Source organism: Lontra canadensis, unplaced genomic scaffold (genome assembly GCF_010015895.1).
Source record: "Lontra canadensis isolate GAN:19392208 unplaced genomic scaffold, GSC_riverotter_1.0 scaffold62, whole genome shotgun sequence".
Taxonomy (NCBI): Eukaryota; Metazoa; Chordata; class Mammalia; order Carnivora; family Mustelidae; genus Lontra; species Lontra canadensis.
This window is the reverse complement of record NW_022631056.1, coordinates 3,121,958-3,142,521: the sequence shown is the minus strand read 5'-3', so window position 1 is coordinate 3,142,521 and position 20,564 is coordinate 3,121,958. Positions and strand designations below refer to the sequence as shown.

Genomic DNA, 20,564 nt, shown 5'->3' with positions numbered 1-20,564 from the left:
TTGTGTTAGTGAAAGGACAAGATTTTAAAAAATTCCTTGCCAGTTTAACCAAAATACATCTATTTGCTTATACATATTCATTCCCCTTGAAATATATATATTTTATATTCCACCTAAAATATTAAGGTGATTAAGGTTTGTAATTATATGCATTAATAAGAACATCCAGAAAATAGCTTAATATAAGATAAAATATAGGGATGCCTGGGTGGCTCAGCTGGTTAAGTGGCCGACTCTTTGATTTCAGCTCAGGTCACAGTCACAATGTCCTTGGATAGATCCTTGCCTCCAGCTCCACTTTCAACAAGGCATCTGTTTGAGATTCTCTCTTTCTTGTCCCCCCTCTCACCCTCTGCCCTTCCCTTTACCCCCACTCCCTCTCAAATAAATAAATAAGTAAATAAGATAAAGCATAAGAATTCATATTTCTCTATATACTATCAAGGATTTAGAAATTAAAAGGAAGAAATACATACTTTAAGGATGAAACTATAACACATCTAAGAATAAATGGTTGAAAGGTACACATTATAAATATGACAGCTAAGAACTTTTACTAAAGAACATGAAGAAGCTCAGAGCAATGGAAAGAAGTACTGTGACATGGGACAGGCAGAGGTAATGTTTTGAAGAGCCTAATCTGAATATTAGTTGGGAGTCACATCAACAAGATGGCAGGATAGGAGTTTCTAGCTCTCATCCCCTCACAGAGACACTGATTCTGACAATCACCCATAGATGAAAGTACCTTTCTGAGAACCCATGGGTTCAGTGGAGAGATCCCAACAGGGTTGTTGAAGGAAAAAAGACAAACAAGGTTGGACACTTTGAAGAGGACAAGACGATCAGTTTTACTTCTTTTTGTCACTTCTCCTCTAAGGCTGCACAGCTCAGTTCTGAGATAGACTTTGTTGGCCTGTGACTTCTCCCACTGGGTAAAGAGTGCTCAGATGAATGGATACAGATTTGGTACATATACGTGAAATATTATTCAGCTTTAAGAAATAAGGAAATCCTGTTAATTTGGGACAACATGGATGAAACTAGAGATCATTATGGTAAACAAAGTAAGCCAGGCACAGATAAATACTGCATGATCTCACTTATATGTGGAACCTAAAAAAGTTGAACTCATAAAATCAGAAAATGGATTGACGGTTGCCAGGTTTTAGGGATTGGAAGAAATGTGGAGATGTTGGTCAAAGGGTACAAAGGTAAATAATGTGAATGCGTTCAAATTTTTAAAAAGCATTTAGAAAAAAATATTAAAATTAGAAAAGCATATATAAATTTTTACCTATCAATTGTATTCTATTACTTGATCCTTTGAAAGCAAATTCACTTTTATTTGAGACTCTATGTGTAAGGATATGTATTACTGCATTTTCCATAAAATCCAAAAAGAAAAAAAAAATACAAATACAGTATATATCCAAATATAAAATATCAAGGAATTTCCTAATAAATTGTTTTATCTACATCATGGAGTAATATGCAAATGACCAAATGATCATCAATGTGTTTTGTTTTCTTCTTTTAGACCTGATAATTGGTCTGTTTTTTTCCCCTGAATCTTTATCTTAAAAAAATATAAACTAACTTTAATTTTCTCAGCTCCACTTCTCAACATTCTTTGCCAGAATCCAGCTTTATTATTGTTATCATTTGTTGTTTTTTCTCCCCCAAAATGCTCTCCCACTATTGCTGCTTGTCATAAACCTTCCCCAAACTTATGTTTCCTTTATCAAAAAAAAAAAAAAAAAGTTGTCAAAACAACAAGTAAAACAATAAAACTTCCCTCTACTATTTTGTTACATTAAAGTGAGTTTCTCCCTCTCTCCATTACCTTAGAGCCATGCTGGATTTCTTGAACTTAAAAAAATAAATTTCCAGGGATTGGTCCCAACTTTGCTAAGAGTAATATTTCCATATACCCATGGAGTTCTCCACGGCACCAAATCCAGTGATTCTGCCAATCTTCATGATCTTTGACCACTATGCCTATAACACGATTGACCATATAATCCTTCTGGAAAAGAAGGCATATGGACCAGGGCCTTGGTAGTAGAGATAGAAAAGAGGAAACACATTTTAGAAATATTTAAGTGCTAAGCCATGACTGGTTAATTGCTTGGATAAAGGAAATTGATACCTGCCTGAATATCAAATATTAAGAAGAAGAGTTATGTGTATCTTTTCTTATGGCAGCAACAGAATTATACCTTACAAAAGAAGAATAATATTTGTAGGGAAATGATGAGGCATTTGCAAAGCCAGCTTTGGGATAATTATGACACGTTTTATCTGTAGGACGCAAGTTCAAAGATCATTACAAAATATGATAACATCTATAAAATGTCTAATAGAGTGAGGTGAAAATCACCAGGGGTAGTCTCTGGGAATACCAAAGTTGTAGAAATATATAGATGAAAAGAAACCCATGGGAAGAGGGAAGATGAATGGAGAAGTTGAGCTGAATAATTTTACTTGCTTCTCCCTAGCCACTTATCACACAAATCTACACCATCTTATGCCCAGTATCAAAATCTGAGGCCCAGTTTATGTCCTTGCTCTCTGGCCTCCCTTTGACTTTGCCCAAAGGAGATTAGATAGCAAGAGAATAATGAGGTCCAGAAGTTTGTTTCTGTGGCATCCTTTCTGACTTTCTGACTTGTTTCCTCAGTCTCCCCAGCTGATAGTAGTCAATGGTGGGACAAGTAAGGTCCCTTCCATTTCCTGCTGTTTTGCCTTTCCTTTTTAATGGAAACTTTATTAAATTATTCTCAGTTGTACCATTGAAATGTACCATGTGTTTTTGGCAAGACACAGATTGGTGCAGGGATATGGGAAGAACAAAGTCTGTGGTATAATGAGAGGCAAGAAAGCATTTTCAAAAAGGTTTGTGTGTTGTGTATGACTGTGGGTAGGGGTCGGTGGAAGGAATGCCCCAGAGTGATCCACCTAGACTTGGAAAAGATGGTAAAAATAATGAGAAGAATGCAGGATGACATTTTACGCTGGTTAAGGACAGAAATAAACATATATTGGCAAAAAAGTGTCCATTTTCTACTTAATTTAGTTCAGCAATCATTAATAAACTCTTATTTTTGTTCTAGAAAACAGAGGACATCATCTGACATATACTTGGGGGAGAAATTATAGAAAGAAGAGACTAGGGACATCACAATATGATGTACTATATTTTACTTGAGCTTGGCTGTGTCTGTACTTAATCATGTTTGAGAAAAACAGAAGCATTGGAAAGAGAATTTTTATTGGTTTATTATTCTGACCAAGCATACTTTGGTTAAGCTTATAAAGCCTTCAGTTTCATTAAGGCCATACAAATACTTTAGCATCGACAGACTATCTACAGACATAGTAGGTAAGAAATGGTTTGTCTACGGTTAAATCCTGCCCTTGATGTGCTTGTTGACTTATTAACTGAGGTAGCAAATATTCAAAGTGAAATGGACTTTATATGGTTATTAGAAACAATACCAATAACTCCTGGAAAGCTAAGACAGGAAAAAAATACCTAAGAATATGGCAAATTTCCAGAGGATGATGAGTGTAAAGTTAAATAAGCAGAGTGTAATAAGCCTGACATTCTCAGAAATTTAGAAGCTAGAGTAATTAGCCAGTCAGAGAAAGAGTTAGTTGCTGCCACCTTCCTGCAAGTGCCCACCATTTTTCAAGGGTTTTGTACATCTGTGGATTCTGATAGCTGAGCCCAGTATCCAATTTAGAAAGAGCATCCCTAATGTTAGCTGAAGGCAGTGGAGTAGAAATTTATCACTAAGGAATGGAATACATGCCTTTTGGCCAAAAGCTGCTTAGAGAAATAGAATTTGTGCAATATAAAAGTGCATGGAAATCCTAGTTGCATTTTTCTTTAAAATTGTGAAAAACTTTCTATGCCTTTAGGGACAGAAACCCTAAGCCATTCTTAGAAAAATGGGAGTCATCTTAAAGAAAAACAAACATTTCACAGGAAGATTTACAAAATTGCTCACTGTTCTGTTTTTTATTTTATAGGCTAGACCACCTGGAATTTTGTAACTCAACCAAACTTCAGGATCCCTGTATTTCTACCCAGGTTTCCATGGCAGCATGTTCTTTCTTACTAAAGTTCAAATTCAGGAGTATCTGCTATGCAGAAGCTATTCTTTTGGGAAACAAGCAGAAGCAAGGACTGTAGTAGATATTGTGCTAATCAAAATACATTTAACATAATTTTGAAGAGACCTCTATACCACTCAGTCTTTTGGCTTTGAATTAGAATACACAGCCCATGAATGAAGAGAGCAAGAATGGAAAGAGAACAATGTCTGGCACTTAAAGTTCATGTACGCAGCAGAGTGTTTCCTTTCTAAATAAAATGGATTAAGTTTCAGATTAGCAAAAATAGTTTCAAACATACAATTTCACTGTGCCAAAATGAAAATTTTATCCCTTGATTAACAAATATAATTAGTGGCTACTCTTCTATATTTTTGAGAGAGGAAAGAAGTGTATAAGAAATGGTTAAATAGGTAATAGGGTAATGGTGAAAATTCTGGTAGAATGCTCCGTGTTTAGAAGAGCAGGGAGCTTTCCACGTGTCCCTAAAGTTACAGACATACACAATAAACTTTTCTTTTCTTTTTCTTTTTCTTAGAGGGTTTGAGCATACCATTGTGGTCCACTCTTGCGGAGGGAAAGATACGGGAAGAACATTTCCATTTTCTGTTCACAAGTCACTCACTTGCCACTCATTCCTTGTTAGAGAACTTCTTCTTTTATCTGGGAGAGAGGACTGAACATGTACCACATGCCCATTGCAGATTGTCCTTTGCAGAGAACTTGGCTCAGGGCTCAACCACTAATGCAATGCAGGGGCCTTTCAGGGGTCCAGACTTCCTGTTACTCAGAGAATGAGCAAAATTTGGAGAAAGGAAAAGAACAGGTCATTTTGAAGTCCAATACTCCTCAAATATAAGACATGTTTTATATTATTTCTTTAGTAATGGATATGATATTTAATCTCTACCCATCTGATTTCCAAATTTTATCTGTCAATTTGTGTGGAAGTTGTCACAGATTTTAGGGTCTGAACAAATTATCACTCCTAAAATTCTAGCACTTTGCACTTGGTGTCAATCACATGTTTTGTGCTCTTTTTTTCCCCCTATAATTTCTAAAAGATATTCATGCCACTTTTCTGGGGGGCATGTTGGTGGCTCAATCAGTTAAGCTTCTGCCTCTGGCTAAGGTCATGATCTCAGGGTCCTAGGATGGAGTCCCCGTGGGGAGTCTCTGCTCAGTGGGAAGTCTGCTTCTCCCTCTGCCCCTCCCCAGGCGTTCCTGCTCTCCTCTCTCTCTTTTTCTCTCAAATAAATAAAACCTTAAAAAAAATCATGCCACTTGCCCAATTTAATCAATATCTATTAAGAATAGAAATGCTAATTTCATAAAGTTCCATCACTAGAAATCAGGCTATTTCATAGAGTTGATCACTTCATTTATTTTGTTTTCCTCATGCTGGATAGTCCTTTCTCGATTATGTAGAATGATCCACCACAAATAAAAGCTCAATAAGTTTTGCTGATTTATTTTAACAAGTGCAGGATATTTTCCTTTTGCCACCAAAACTATTTATTTAGATAAAATATTGATACAAGGAGGAAGTTACTACTTATGATCCAAGCATTTCCATTATTAATGTGCCTAAGAGAATACAAAATACAAACAACTAAATTATAAAATGATTTTGTCTTACCCTGATCAGGAAAAACTACCATAAAATGTAGTAAAAACAAATGTGTAAACTGAGTAAGCATATAGCCTATTGCCATTTTATATTTCTGCTTTTTTTATATTGAGTCAAAATCTGATTCACATAAGAACTGTATAATACCGCATTAGGAAAACAATAATAGATCAGTAGTTACAAAAGAAAATCTGATAATTCCACAAAGAATGCCCTTCTCTGTGTATAATTTTTTAATTTGAAAGGCTCTTTGAAAAATGAGATTTTCAGGCACACGGGTGGCTCAGTTGGTTGAGTGTCTTACTTCTGCTCAGGTCATGATCTCAGGGTCTGGGATCAAGTTCCACATTGGGCTCATTGCTCAGTGGGCATCCTGTTTCTCCCTCTTCTCCCTGCTTATCCTTTCTGTCATTATTTCTGTCTCTCTCTCTCTCAAATAAACAAATAAAATTTTAAGAAAAAAAAATGACATTTGCTATTCAATGTATATCCCAGGAGAGAATCTAGGTTCGCCAAAATCATTTCAATGAAAAACAGTAGCTATTATGTTGCCATAATGGAATTTATGAAACACATACACACACACACACACACACACACACACACACACCATGGAATGGAAAGATAAGGTCATTTTTTTCTAATCCCAAATGAATAATATTTTTGTCTACTTCCTTTTGTTTTTTTAAGATTTATTTATTTACTTGAGGGAGAGAGTGGGAGGGAGGGAGGGAGAGAATCTCAAGCAGACTCCCCACTTTGTGGAGCTGGAGGTGGGGCTCTATCTCAGGACCCTCAGATCATGACCTGAACCAAAATCAAGAGTCAGACTCTTGACTGACTGAGCACCTAGGGGCCTCTGTATTCTCTTTCAAATAATACATATTGCCATACACTTAAAATCTGCAAATAATCTTGCCCTAACCTTGTCCTTGCACATGTATAAACACTCTGTTTTTCAAAAAGAAGACACACTTTACTTTGTGACAGAAAAGGGCACAATACTTTTCTTTTTTCAAGTATCATAAACTACAACTAGAGGTCCAGCCACAGTAATAATGGGAGATCTATGGACTTTTGCCCACGGAAAGTCTCCATGAGTCAATTTGAGGAAAATTTCATTAATACACATAATTGAGTAGCAAAATCTAATTTATTTATTTATTTATTTATTTATTTATTTATTTATTTTTACATTTCAATGTTTCACTTATCCTTTACTCATTCTCTAAGGAGACCAAAAACTTGCATCCAAAATTTTTAGGAAACCTAACACAGAATGGCCCTCACATGCTTGCAAACTATGGTTTTTATACAACCACTGGGAAATAGACTCTCTACCTCTATATTTCTCCTGTTTCTCCAAGCTTGTCTACCCATCCACTCCTCCTTCCTGAACATGATTTCTCATGTTGAGATCTTAACTCATTTCTTGCCATTTTTCTACTTCACTCTTTCTTCACAATTATGTCACAGTAACAAACACCTCATTGCAGTCACAGAAACTCCTATTTGAGTCCATCTGCATAGACATGTTTGCCTTCTTTTACCTGTCTTTCCTTGATTCCTAATTTACACTTTAGTTTTCTCTTTAAATAATAATGTCTTTGAGAAGCCATCTCTTAGAGTCTCCCATTCTGTAGGCAGAAAGTTGACAGTTAAAATACAAGATGAACAGTTAAATTTCAATTTTCGATAAAGAATGACTAATTCTTGGGGACACCTGTGTGGCTCAGTGGGTTAAAGGCTCAGGTCATGATCTCAGGGTCCTGGGATCAAGCCCCGCATCAGGCTCTCTGCTCAACAGGGAGCCTGCTTCCTCTCTCTCTCTGCCTACTTCTTTGTCTACTTGCGATCTCTCTCTCTGTCAGATAAATAAATAAAATCTTTTTTAAAAATGAGTAATTTTTTTAATATAAATATATTCCAAATACTGCTCAGGTACATACTTTGCAGATAAACATCTAGTGGGTAGATGGGCAGAGAGACAAATAATGTGAGCTTGTGAGCAGAATAGGGGATAAGGAGGCTTATTAAATTGTTTTAATGTGAAGTAATTTTTAAAATACAGTACAAGGGGCACCTGAGTGGCTCAGTGGGTTAAAGCCTCTGCCTTCGGCTCAGGTCATGATCCCAGGGTCCTGGGATCGAGCCCCGCATCAGGCTCTCTGCTCAGCAGGAAGCCTGCTCCCCCCACCCCGCCTGCCTCTCTACTTATGATCTCTGTCTGTCAAATAAATAAATAAAATCTTTAAAAAATAAATAAAATAAAAATAAAATACAGTACAATGGCATCTCTAAATAAAACTTTGGTTTACAAAGTGGCTTTGTTTTCCTTGACCTTAAAAAACCAGGCTCTTAAGCACTCATTTTGAGAAAAATCCATCCATTCTCCTCCCTTTTGTGAAATCTGTTTTGAATTATATTTGTGAATGATCTAACCTAGTTATGCTATATGCTGGTACAAGAGACTGGGTTCTCTCGGGTTGACTAGTAACTGAAGAATGGAGGATTTTAAAAGCCATTACTATTAAGCATCTAGAGTGAAATTTCACTCCTGTTATGTACACAGAATGAGAACAGAATCATTTAATCAGAGTAAGAGATACCCGCTCAGAGGTTGATAAAATATTAACATTATTTGAGGGAAAATGATATTTCATTCAAATTGACATGTGTAACTGAAAATCACAGGACACACACACAAATATATATATATATATATATATATATATATATATATATATATTTAATGTTACTGTGGTGTTTGCCATTCACCAATGTAAGGGCACATGATTCCCTATTGGTTTTATTAAGTCCAGACCAAGTAAAACCTAATATTATCTACAGCTTATTTGCTTATTTTTCATAAAAAAAAACATTTTAAATTTTTCCTTAAAAATGCTAAGTATAGTGGTGAACAAGATCACAAAAGTGTGAATAATTCTTCATAATATTTTTATATGTATTTTTCTTTTTTAATTTGAGTGAGAGGGGCAGAAGGAGAGGGAGAAGCAGACTCCCCACTGAGCAAGGAGCCTGATGTGGGTGGGACTCTATCTCAGGACCTTGGGATCATGACCTGAGCCAAAGGCAGATGCTTAACTGACTGAGTACCCATGAGCCCCTTCATGATATTTTTATAAGGCAGATATATACTTTACATACACATTTATATCATACCCACCCAAAAGAAAAATTTTAAAATAATGATGCTGAAATAATTAGACACAAATCTTACAAAATATCATCAGTTGTTTTGGTGGTTATCTCTGGTTAGGAGCACAGAACATAGATAATTTTCTTCCTTGCTGAGTAACATTTACTAGATATTCCTTTTTTAAAATTTATTTATTTTGACAGAGAGCAAGAGAGCACAAGCAGGCAGAACAGCAGAGGGAGAAGGAGAAGCAGGCTCCCCACTGATCAGGGAGCCCGATGTGGGGCTCGATCCTAGGACTTTAGGATCATGACACTAGCTGAAGGAGTTGCTTAACCAACTGAGCCACCCAGGCACCCCTAAATATTCTTTAACAAAATATTTTTATTAGGTTAAAAAAAAACACTTTTAGAAATATTATACTTTTAAAGATCTTTTACATTTTATTACTTCATAATTTTCTATAGGCTCACCTAAATATAGGCTCTACTGAGCTGTATAGTGCTTAGAAAATCTAAAATGCAAGACCTGCTGGATGATGAAACAGCATTCAAGGCAATAATTTGTTTCTTAATAGGTTACATACAAGTCACCTCTTGAGTGAAGAGTTGGTCAAATGCACTTTGCTTGCTATTGTTATTTATATCTTCAAATGAATATGTTTAACATTTTCCCCAGGGTCCTTCTCTGTAGTTATTGATGATTTCAGCCACTCATTGGCATATGCACACATGCTGAACTAAAATACACCTGGGGATGAATCTTTCACTTTTAAAAAGAAGTAGATTTGTTGAAGAAAACACTGCCCTACAGCCTGTGCGCTGAGAAATTAATCTTTATGAACACAGAGAAATCCCCACTGTGCAAATGAGTACTCAGGACATAAAACATGGAAAATAACTTGAACTTCATCATCACTCCTCAAATATTTTCCCCATGTTCATCTATTGAAAATTACATAGCGTGTCTAATAGAGCACTTTCTAAATCTATAAAATACTATGCAGTTTTAAGCGAAGTCACTTTTACTGAGATGAACTACCACGTGACAAAGCAAGAACATAAAAATCCATCCAAAAAGTCTTTATGAAATAAATCTGTTAGAAAATGTATTACCAAGAAGTGTATTACTAAGAGACAAGGCAGGCATACATAAAGTATGGCATATAATCCAAATTATTATTGTGTCCTATTAAATTGTAAAATACTCAACCAACACAATATTTATACACACAATAATTTTTAATAACTCTTACTGTACTCACATTTTAATAGTCTCACATGCTATAGTGTGATTATGAACAGAACTTCCTCAAGTACATTTGTTTCTTCCAAACCACTTGTTTACGTTAAAATGAGATGCAAAACAAATGATTAAGATAAAAACATTGAAGTCCAGGGTACCTGGGTGACTCATTCAGTTAAGCAGCTGACTTGTGATTTTGGCTCAGCTCATGATATCAGGATAAAGGAACCAAGCCCTGAGTATGCTCAGTATGGAGTCTGCTTGAGATGCTGTCTCTCTTTCTCCCTCTGCTTCTGTTTGTGCTCACTCTCTCACTCTCAAAATAAGTAAATAAAATCTTAAAAAACAATTAAAACCAACCAAGCAATAAAAAAAAAAGTAATTGAATCCCACTTTCATTAACCATTACAAATTGTCCTCACTCTCACTAAAGTTTCACAACTATTGAGGACTGGAAAAATTTTGTTTGTTAGAATTCTGGCCTCTGGATAAGAATCCTCTAACTTCACTGACTTACAATCCCAGGTAGGATGAAATTCTCTTTTCTGTTGAAGGCACTCATTTTGGATGAAGGTACTATACACCTTGTCATCATTTGCTTATCTGCCACTTACTGTCTGTTCATTTCAACCACTCAAGTCCGATTTCTCCATTCAGACTCCTTCTTCCAAGATGGTAGGTTAATTCCACATTGGAGAAGTTTATGGAACTATCAGATCCAATGTTAATTGCTGGAAACATCTGAAACTACCTCTTCTTTGATATATTCTAATCTTTTTAAATTACTGTGAGAAGAGTGTGTGGCCTTTCCCGTTTCTCCTTTTGGGCTGCTTTTGCCCTACCTTCAGTGCCTGTGTCCAGGCTCTGTGGCATCCTCTTTTCTTTCTGTTCTGCATACTCTTCCTGGGTGATCAGACCCATTTCAATGGCTCCATTGTTGTTCATGGTTGTTGAGGTCCATATTTATTTGTCTATTTTGAATCATTCTCCTCTCCATTTCTAGATGTTTATTTTATGAATATTTCTATGAAGAGCTTTCATTAGGCACCTCTTACTCCACATATTAAAAATGGGCTGTCTCCTCTCTTCATTCACAGTCTGCTCAGTCTATGACTCATCAACCAAGAGGCACAAATCAGCATTCTGGGTGTAATCTCTGACTCTTGATTTTCTCATACTAGAGATAATCAATTCACCAAGTCCTCTCAAGTTAATTTTCTGAGTTTGTACACTTCTGTAGCCTACTGCCACCTCTCTGACATATTTTAAGTACCACTCATCTTAAAGAAGTTACCAGAAGCATATAAATCTAGCTATATTATTGTTATTATTATTATTATTAAACATTATTATTATTATTCCTATGATCAGTACTAAACCATGTAAAATTCTTTAGGCCCCAAACCTTATAGTTTAGTTGGCTATTTCTGAGCTTACCACTTTCAAAAATCTTTGCTATTCCTCTTTCTTAGTATGTCCTCTTTTAAACAGGAAACTTCTGAGGGACTGTTTCCCATTTAACTACATCCATAAAAGATAAAATTTCACTGACACTGCCAGTAGGATGATTCATTTCCACATTTGAAGAAAAGATTGATCTCTGAATCTTATTTTCTTGATAAATTGGTTCCAAATAATTGTTTCTATTTTCTGATCTTCAATATAAATATAAAGAATATAACTATGTTTTTATTACTTTTACATTTTGCTTGAAATACCTTTCTGAATTGTTTGGAATCTTAAAAGTGTAACACACATGTACCTAGTTTTACTTTGCCCCACTGCATTAATTACAATCCTTTTCACCCATATACAACATGAAGAATAAATAGGGAACTTTAGGAAAAAAATATTATACATCAGCATCTAGTTTTAGATATGAAATAATAATGATACCTTCGAAACCTCTCCATGATCACATCCCAAGCTTAACCCCCAGATCTAACCATAGTTCTAAATATTCTATTTAATATTATCTTTTTCACTGTAGTTTTGCAAACAGACTTATTTGCTTGTTTTTACATATTAAATAAATAGGATTATCCTGTATGAATCCTTTTACAACTTGCTTTTTATTGTTCAGTACTATGTTGTAAGAGCCACTCATGTTTATGTATGTGGCCATAGTTCAATCACTGTACAGTATTCTGTTGTATGGATAATAAAGTTGATCTATTCTACTCTCAATTGAAAATTCAGTTATTTACAGATTTTTGCATTTACAATTCTACTGTGCTACATCTTACTATGATCCATAATGAACACTGAATTTACATACCTAGGAAAGAAATTACTGTATGAGGAAATATGCACATTTTCCATGTTACATAAAATACCGAATTGTTTGCTAAATTATTTCTACAATGAACTCTTCCATAAGGAGAATATGGTCTCTAGGAACTCCAGATCATCACTCACTCTTGTTATTATTCATCTCTTACATTTTTAAAAAAAATTTTATTTATTTATTTGACAGAGAGAGAGAAAACGCTTGCACAAACAGGGAGAGCGGCAAGGAGGAGAAACAGGCTCCCCATTGAGCAGGGAGCCAGATGTGGGTCTCAATTCCAGGACCCTGAGATCATGACCTGAGATGAAGGCAGATGCTTGACTGACTGAGCCACCCAGGTACCCCACAACTCCTACATTATCAATCTGCTAAAGGCCGAATTGTGAATAACGGTTTTTAATTTTTATTTTCCTGATAACTAATGAATTTGAGCATCTTCATTCAAATCTTCATGATTTATATGAAGATTTTACTTGTAAAATATTTGTCATCATCTTTTATCTACTTTTCTATTACTTTGTGTAATTTCTATTTATGGTTAAAAAGTATGTTTTGCTTGACTTATTTCACTCAGCATAATCTCTTCCAGTCCTGTCCATGTTGCTACAAAAGTTGGGTATTCATCCTTTCTGATAGAGGCATAATACTCCATAGTGTATATGGACCACATGTTCCTTATCCATTCGTCTTTTGTCAAGCAGAGAGAGTCAATTATCATATGGTTTCACTTATTTGTGGAGCATAACAAATAACATGGAGGTCATGGGGAGATGGAGAGGAGAATGGAATTGAGGGAAATTGGAAGAGGAGGTGAACCATGAGAGACTATGGACTCTGAGAAACAACCTGAGGGTCTTGAAGAGGCGGGGGCTGGGAGGTTGGGGGAACAAGGTGCCCTAGAGAGGGCACGGATTGCATGGAGCACTGGTTGTGGTGCAAAAACAATGAATACTATTACGCTGAAAAGAAATAAATTTAAAACAAAGTATGTTTTGGCTACTAAAGATTTGTGCATTAGCAATGTTCAAACTATCCTTCCAGTTTGTAGCATTTTACATTCTTTATAGTAGACTTTCATGAGCAGAAGTTTTAATTTGCATGTGATCCAAAACTTCTATTTATTTTATTATGTTCAGTTAGCCATTGTATAGTACATAACTAGTTTTTGATGTAGTGTTCTGTGATTCATTCATTAAGTATAACACCCAGTGCTCATCACAGCATGTGTGCTCTTGAATACCCATCATCCTGTTCCCCCCCCAAACCCTTCCCTTTGATACCCCCAGATTGTTTCTTGGGGTCCATAGTTCCTTGTGGTTCATCTCCTTCTCTGATTTCTCCCCCTTTGGATTTTCTTCCCTTCCTCTATGGTCCTCTGCGCTATTGTTTATGTTCCACATATGATTGAAACCATATAACTATCTTTCTTTGCTTGGCTTATTTCACTTAACATAATACCCTCCAGTTCCATCCATGTCAATGCAACTGGTGGGTATTCATTTTTTCTGATGGCTGAATAATATTCCATTGTATATATATACCACATCTTTATCCATTCATTTCTCGAAGGGCATCTCAGCTCCTTCCATAGTTTGACTATTGTGGACATTGCTGCTATGAACATTGGGGTGCACATGCTCCTTCTTTTCACTATGTCTGTATCTTTGGGGTAAATACCTAGTAGTACAATTGCTTGGTCATAGGGTAACTTAACATCTTCTATTCTTAAGATCTCGAGGAAACTCCATATGGTTTTCCAGAGTGGTTGTATCAGTTTGCATTCGCACCAACATTATAAGAGGGTTCCCCTTTCTCCATATCCTTGCCAACATTTGTTGTTTCCTGACAAAACTTCTTTTTTTTTTTACTTGTCATAAATAAATTTATATTCAGAGTTGCAAAGATATACATACCCCCCAAGAGTTTTCCTTTTTCCCTAAAATCATAACTATGGTACATTTTTCACAACTAAGAAATAAATGTTTGTACATTATATTAAGCAAAGAAACTCCATATTTTATTTTAATTTCTCCAGTTTTTCCACTAATGTCCTTTTTCTGTTCTGGAATCAAATTAAGAACACAACACTTTATTTTGCTATCATGCCTACTTAAAATTCTCTGATCTGTGACTTTTCATTGTCTTTTTGTTTTTGATGATATTAACAGTTCTGAGGAGTATTGCCAGGTATTTTGTAGGATGTTTTACAATTTGGATTTTCTAATGTTTTTATCATTATTAATCTGAGGTTAGGGATTTGGAGAAGAATAACACAGAGATGAAATGTCTTCTCATTTCATCATACCGGTAAGAATATATCTACATTAGTTACACTGATGATGTTAACCTGGGTCACCGGTGAAAATATTGTTTATCAGTGTCTTATCTGTAAAGTTAATTTTTACCTTCTTCCACACTTACTTATTTAAAAGCAATCACTTGGTCCAGCCTCAAGGAAAGATGGGTTATACCCTATATATTGGAGTGGGGAGTATCTACATAAAATATTTGAAATTATTCTGTAAGGAAGACTTGTCTGTTATCTCAGCTATTCATTCATTTGTCCATCCATCCATCCATCCATCCATCCATCCATCCATCCATCCATCATCCATCCATCCATCCATTTATATCAGAATTCATTTATTCATTCATATTAGACTTAATTATGTGTATTTTATACTTTGGATTGTAATGCTGTACTATGTTATTTATTTTGCTGCTCAACCTCTTCCAGCTTTGGTCATTGGAAGCTCTGTAGGTGTGGTTCCTATGTCCACTGAGCATATCTCCATGATTTGTCATCACTCATTGACTAATGGGTTTGAACTCAGTGTGCACAGATAGCAGTTTCAGGATTTTTACTCAGATTCCCAAGTGAAACAAATTAATCAACTTAGAGCTATACACAGTTTCTTGTGGTTTAAGACAAAGTTTTTACTCAAACACAGTTTCCCAAAGTTACTGAGGTCAATCCTGTTTTCCCCCCAGACCCACTTCTTTGAGGATATCTCACATATTTACAATGTATATTTTTATTTCCTTATGTTTATATTTATATTCTTTAGATTATTTTGTCATAGTCTGCATTCCTTCCTGTGGTTCCCATTTAAAAAAAAAATGTGTATTCACCTAATGCTTTTAACATCTTATTTAATCTCCATGTAATTTGTAGTCACAAAAATTCCTCTTTATTCTTTCCTGAGAGTTTACAATGTTTACTTGTTTTAAAAAATTTTTGTTTTTAATTTTTATGTAATCTCTACACCTAACGTGGGGCTTGAATCCACAAGCCCTAGTGAAAAGTTGCATGGTCCACCGACTGAAGCACCCCTACAATATTTATTTTATTTTACATTATTTTATTTTGTTTCTGTATTTATTTATTCACCTTGGTTTCCCTATCATAGCTAAGACCAGAAGTACATATTAATTCAAAGTGGTGTTGGGCATTCTGCCTCAAATTATTTATAATCTTACTGGTAATGCTACCAACATACCACCAGTAAGTATTTAATTGATAGCAATGTTTTGCTCTCAGATTATGGCACTTGAAATTGTTGCCTACTCAAAATTAATTAGGTTTTGGAACACACGGCAAGTGTGAATTTAGCTGAGTTCTCTATGGACCTAGAGGGTTTATTGTCGTCATAAATTCTACTTTTCTTCTTCTTTCCATCCATAGCAATAGTCCAAATAGACAAGTTTCTTTTCCATCTCCTTTTGTATGGAGGTTTTTATTTTACCCTGAAGCTAAGACTCTGGGGTTTTAGCTTGTTCCAAAGGCCTGAGGCTCTGTCTCTTGTCTACTCTCTTCTCTCCCCTAGGCTACTGAAACAAAGACATTTATCACTGGGAACTGCCCACACCCCCAGGGCAGTCTTCAGCTCTACTGCCTGGCTATATCTCTGAAGTCCTTTCCTTCTCTTATTCTGGCCTGATGATTTTCCTTTCATTTTATCAGGTCAGCCATGAATTTAACACTTCTTTTTAAATTTTTTTTTTATCTGGTATTTAAAAATTTTCTGTGTTGTAATTATTTTACAGGATCAGTAATTTGCTATCTTTTTATACCTTTAATGATCCTTTTCTCTTAAAAGACAACTTAGAATTTTAAAATTCATTATTTATCATATTGTGTTGGATATCTTTCTTTTCTTCTTTTGATTAATTTGTTTCAGGTGTACAGGTAAGTGATTCATCAGTCTTACTCAACACCCAGCACACACCACAACATATACCCTCCCCAAAATCCATCACCCAGATATTCCATCCCCCCATACCGCAGCAACCCTCAGTTTGCTTCTTAAGAGTAAGAGTCTCTTATGGTTTATTTCCTCTCTGGTTTCATCTTGCTTTATTTTTCCTTCTCTTCCCCATGATCTTCTGTTTTATTCTTTAAATTCCACATATGGGTGATATCATATGATAATTGTCTTTCTCTGATCAACTTATTTTGCTTAGCATAATACCCTCTAGTTCCATTCATGTCATTGCAAATAGCAAGATTTTTTTTTTTTTTGATGGCCGAGTGGTATTCCATTGTATATGTATACCGTATCTTCTTCATCTACGCATCAGTTGATGGACATCTGGGTTTCATAGTTTGGCTATTGTGGATATTGATTATATAAACTTTGGGGTCCCTTCAGATCACTACATTTGTATCTTTGGGGTTAAAAACCCAGTACTGCACCCAGTAGTGCTACTGCTGGGTTGTAGGGTAGCTCTATTTTCAATTTGTTGGGGAACCTCCAGACTGTTTTCCAGAGTGGCTGCACCAGATTGCATTCCCACCAACAGTGTAGGAGGGTTCCTCTTTCCCTGCATCCTCACCAACACCTGTCATTTCCTGACTTGTTAGTTTTAGCCATTCTGGCTGGTGTGAAATGTTATTTCATTGACGTTTTGATTTGTATTTCACTGATGTCAAGTGATGTTAAGCACTTTTTCATGTGTCTGTTGGCCATTTGGATGTCTTCTTTGCAGAAGTGTCTGTTCATATCTTCTTCCCATTTCTTGATTGTATTATTTGTTCTTTAGGTGTTGAGTTTGATAAATTCTGTATAGATTTTGGATACTAGCCCTTTATCTGATATGTCATTTGCAAATATCTTCTCCCATTCTGTTGGTTGTCTTTTTAGTTTGTTGACTGTTTCTTTTGCTGTGCAAAATCTTTTTATCTTGATGAAGTCCCAATGGTTCATTTTTGCCTTTGTTTCCTTTGCTTTTGGAGATGTGACTAGCAGAAATTGCTGTAGCTGAGATGGAAGAGTTTGCTGCCTGTGATCCACTCAAGGATTTTGGTGGATTCCTCTTTCACATTTAGCTCTTTCATCCATTTTGAGTCTATTTTTGTGTATGGTGTAAGGGAATAGTCCAGTTTCATTCTTCTGCATGTGGCTGTCCACTTTTCCCAACATTATTTGTTGAAGAGACTATCTTTTTTCCACTGGATATTCTTTCCTGCTTTGTCAAAGATTAGTTGACCATAGAGTTGAGGGTCCATTTCTGGGTTGTCTATTTTGTTCCACTGATCTATGCGTATATTTTTGTGCCAGTGCCATATTGTCTTGATGATTATAGTTTTGTAATAGAGCCCAATCATCTTGGAGCTTTTGTTTTGTTTTAAAGTGAGGCGAGGGGTACAGGGAAAGGGAGAGAGGATCTCAGGCAGGCTCCACCCCCAGCATGGAGCCCAACACAGAATTTCATCTCAGGACTGTGCGATCATGACCTGCCCCAAGAATCAAGAGTTGGAGTTAACAGACTGAGCCACTCAGGCAACCCTAAACAATCATTTCCAACATATATTTTGATACATTATTGTTTTTTTATTTAAGGTTTTCCCATTAATTATTCTAAATAAAATGAAGGAAGGGAAACAACTGAAGAAGAGCAGAGAAAATGAAATATTAGCTGTGATAGAAATGAAAGAAGAATAAGAAAGGATTTGAAAATGAAGGTGAAGATGCAAACTATTACAGTGAAAGACATGGTATTCTTAGTATTAACAATCTTACATCCTAGTTTGAATATAGCTTATAATTTTCAGACTGACAAAATATCATCACATGTTTCACATTGCTAAAATGATGGAACATCTGGTATTATTATAAAATACATACGTCTAGTTCTTTGGGTTTTATTTATTTATTTAATTTTTTTTTAGCCACAAAATGTGTAGGATTATGGGTCTTAGAAAAGTATGCCAAGACAAGTTATTAAAATAATTAAATATGATATGCAAACTTAAATGAAATCATATGCACATAATTTTTTTTTATTCAGAGGCTGCTAAATTTCAGCTTTCTGAAATTTTATAACTCCCAGAAAATCATATCTTATTATGAACATCATTATGTTGAAACTGATACAAATTTAGCAGCTAAATGGGCAGATTTAAAAAAAATGCTAATCAGCCTTACTAACTCACTAATTATCCATTTTTTCATGTAGAAGAAATAAGAAACTGCTGAAGGTTTTTCATATCAAAGTTGAAGTCTGTTATAATAGCAGGAGGGAAATAATGAACAAATACATTCATGATTAGTTTCAGTTAAAAATTCCTAAAGTATCATGTTTTGAAAGGTGTCAGAACATTGAAGGCAAGGCTTTTTTTTTTTTTTAAGATAACAAAATTGACGTTGTTATATTAGATATGAAAAGACAATCTACAAAGAATAAATGATAATTCAGTTGAAAACTTTAAGTCCACTTTGCTCATTCATATTCCTGAAACATGTGGACATATGGAGTGTGTGTGTATCTTTGTGTCCACGTGTGTTTCCCCTCACATTTTGAAATATTTTAATTTTCTTTACTTCCAATGCAAACATTCACTACTTGTTTCTATTAAAACATTCTGCTTTAAAAAATAATTATAATAATTCCTGCCCCTGCTTCCCTTACCTCTTCCCACTGCTTCTGTCCCTTGAAGTAAAATTCTTCTGTGATATGTGGTAAAAGAGGTAAAGATTGGAAAGGCCAATTCTATCCACAGTTCCATGGTAACTGGGCATAAGGGTGTGGACCAATGACTTAGACTGCTGAGTCTGATGGCTCAGACTTTGCCACTAGACTGAATGAATCCAAATCAAATGGATTGTTAGTGCTGTTAAATTAATTAAACATGTGACTGTTAAACAGAGATGACTCTAATGCCTTGGTAGCTTACATAAGCAAGCCAAAACCTAAGCCAGGATCAATTCCTAAATGTACTCCTGTTGGAGAAAATGAAATGTAAGAACAACCAATCATAAACAGCCCAGCAGGCTTTCCCAAATAAGACAGCTACTTAAGTGATAGCCAGTCAAATAGTTTTCTTGCTTTTCTTCCTAATCTGTCCTATAAAGGCCTTCCCCTAGCTCCTGTAGGCAGAGCACTCCCAACCACTTTTGGTTTAGGTGTGCATTCAAATCTTACTTGCCCAAATAAACTCTCACATTTTAATGTGTCTTGGTGTATGGTTTAACAGAACTTGTCATTACATAAAATTGAAGGCAGCCATATAGTTGGGGTTGGGGTATGAGAACAAGGGATAATGTCCCTTAGACCAGATTCACATGGCTCTGTCTAGCCTCCAAACTCCTTGTGATTACCGACCATTTTCTCTCCAGCATACCTTTAGTTCTGTTACTTTTTTTTTAGCTTAAGACAACCAGTGTGATTTTTCTAGTTCATACAGTCAGAAACCATTGTTAATGTGCCATCATTTTTCTTAGATTCTTCCATCAGTTATCTCTCCTTCTGGGCCCTAATTAGCACTATAATTTTTTTTTTAATATCAGTATTCAACTCCTTATCCTTTACACTCATAGAATCAAGTAGTTACTAGATATATCTATCAAATGCTCAAAAACAAACCCCTCAACATACACTTCTTCTTAAAAATATGACTCTTGTGTTTTTACTTACAAGTCATAATGATGTCATTCATTCATTTACCCCAGATGGAGATATTTGATTTCTAAACTATTTCTTATTTCAAACAATTTGCCCTAAACCAGTTACAAAATTGAGCCTAATTAAGTTCCTAAACATTTCAATATTCTTCATCTTTGTCATCTTTCTTATCAGCACTATCTTAATTTATATCCTCTAATATTTTATCTAGT

The 20,564-nt window shown here is 35.3% G+C and overlaps 1 long non-coding RNA gene across 1 annotated transcript; it reads right to left on the bottom strand.

Moving 5' to 3' along the window:
* Positions 1 to 4,671: 4,671 nt before the first annotated feature.
* On the bottom strand, positions 4,672 to 19,398 carry LOC116879608. The gene is made up of 3 exons (XR_004385069.1): positions 19,360 to 19,398; positions 7,303 to 7,389; positions 4,672 to 4,902 (listed from the first exon to the last, which is right to left on the bottom strand). It is a non-coding gene; the product is annotated as an uncharacterized LOC116879608 (long non-coding RNA).
* Positions 19,399 to 20,564: the final 1,166 nt, after the last annotated feature.